This window comes from Halyomorpha halys, unplaced genomic scaffold, assembly GCF_000696795.3.
Source record: "Halyomorpha halys isolate HHAL.00 unplaced genomic scaffold, Hhal_1.1 Scaffold1907.1, whole genome shotgun sequence".
In the NCBI taxonomy this organism is placed as follows: Eukaryota; Metazoa; Arthropoda; class Insecta; order Hemiptera; family Pentatomidae; genus Halyomorpha; species Halyomorpha halys.
In genome coordinates, this window is record NW_027105936.1 from 3776 (window position 1) to 5645 (window position 1870).

The window sequence follows — 1870 nt, forward strand, 5'->3', positions numbered from 1 at the left end:
TATACACATATGTAAAATACTACGTATAGTAGTAAATGAGAGAACATTTTTAAACTTAAAATAAAGTTAGCCATAATGATTGAAAACAGTTTGTAAATACTATGTTAAAATTTACTGACATATGCTTTTGTTTTAAATTATATTATTTTTAAGTTAGCTTAATATGAAATAAACAGCACATTTACATACGAAGTTAAATTCATGATTTATTTCAAGTACTCATTATGGATATTTTTATAAATCACGAAAATCCAGCTCAAAATGTACCAAACTATTAAGTAAATTTAATAATAATCAATTCAAATAATTAATTTGAACATAAATGATTAATTAAAACTTGTCCTCTGATTTTGAATAATTTATTTATCATTCATAAGTTCGAATAAATGTATTATTCATTTAATAAAATTGGAGACTAATAGAATTTGAATTATTGAACATTTAAGAAAATATGAATATTGTTAAATTGTATTAAAATTTTCTTTTCATGGTTTACTGAATCTATTAGAAACTTATTTACTTATTTAAACTAAAGTCAATTGAAAAATATTATAATTGGAGTCGAAAACATAAAAACTTCTATAAGATCTAGGACAATATTATTTTTAAAAAATAGTTGAATCTGAAATTTAGAAATTCGTATTCAATTCTATAATTTACAAACAATATAGATAATCAAATTGCCTTTTCTAAATATCATGTATTGATGCAAGAAAGTTAAATTGTTTATACAGTATTTAAATTCATTGTCATTCTTAGATGAAGTTAAAATTAATATCATATTTGAATTATGTAAATGAATAATTTAAAATTAAAGCTATTTGTGATTTAAAAATTCGTAAATGTATAACAGTATTTTATTTCAATTTTTGAAAATTCATTTGATTTCGATCCTAATTTCTTTTAGTATTCTCAGAATTTTATTCCTTTTGAAAATGGATAAGTTGAAAATAAATTACTCTATTGATCATCTGAAATTTCCAATTGGTAGTAAAAAATGAAAGGTAGATAGTAATTGATCTATTGCTTCCACCATTTTAACTAAACATAGATTAGTCAAATCGTGTGTATTCAGGATGAAAGTTTTAAAATATAAACAAATATAAATTCAAATCCATTGCTCTGGCAATCGGTATTGAAATGAAAATTGAAGGTGAAGATAAGTTATGCGTCAGTCCTAACCATTCACTTGACCACACCCTTCGCCATATTAGATCAAACATATTATTTTCGCTACTATATTCTTTAATTTTACTTGTAATATGTAAATATTAAAATATTAACCTTAAAATATTAAATACTTACGATTGAAAGGGTGAACTATACCCAAAAATGTGCAAAACCTAGCGAATCAGTTGTGTAGCGACGCCTTCAGTGTCTTGCACGCTCCGCCATTGCACCCCCACCTAATCCTAACCCTATTCCTTGAGATATACTGATACACTGAATTATTTTTTCTCACTGTTTTACGAAAAGAACAATAAATATCAATACTCACAAATTTAATACAGATGTCTTACCTCTATGCCTAAATCTATTAAGCTATTCTCAAGAAGCAACAGTAATCGACTGGGCTTTGGTACTCTCCGTAGTAACTAAAGCGCATGCCCCACAAACATAATGGATGCCAGTGTTATGCTTTCGAAAATCGCTGATTGTGTGTTTATATGTATATGAAAGAAATGTTTATAAAAGAGCCCTAATCAACGACCAATTTACTGATTTATCGGATAAAATAAACACATCATAAGTGCCTGATCAGTGCGCTCACAAATAAACTGAGATGAATGCTGAGGCCTATCCCCCCCCCCCAGCTAAAAATACGTCATCATAGATTCGGAGGCAGATTTAAACGTTTTATTTATTGATA

The 1870-nt window shown here is 26.8% G+C and overlaps 1 protein-coding gene across 2 annotated transcripts in view; it reads right to left on the reverse strand.

Moving 5' to 3' along the window:
• LOC106690843 (uncharacterized) overlaps window positions 1-1638 on the reverse strand; it is a gene marked incomplete at its 3' end in the record, with an annotated part of 5096 nt that extends 3458 nt beyond the window's left edge. Inside the window, 1 exon segment of one of the 2 annotated variants that reach the window (XM_067053587.1) lies at window positions 1521-1638. 2 annotated transcript variants of the gene reach the window in all.
• Between the last annotated feature and the right edge of the window lie 232 nt (window positions 1639-1870).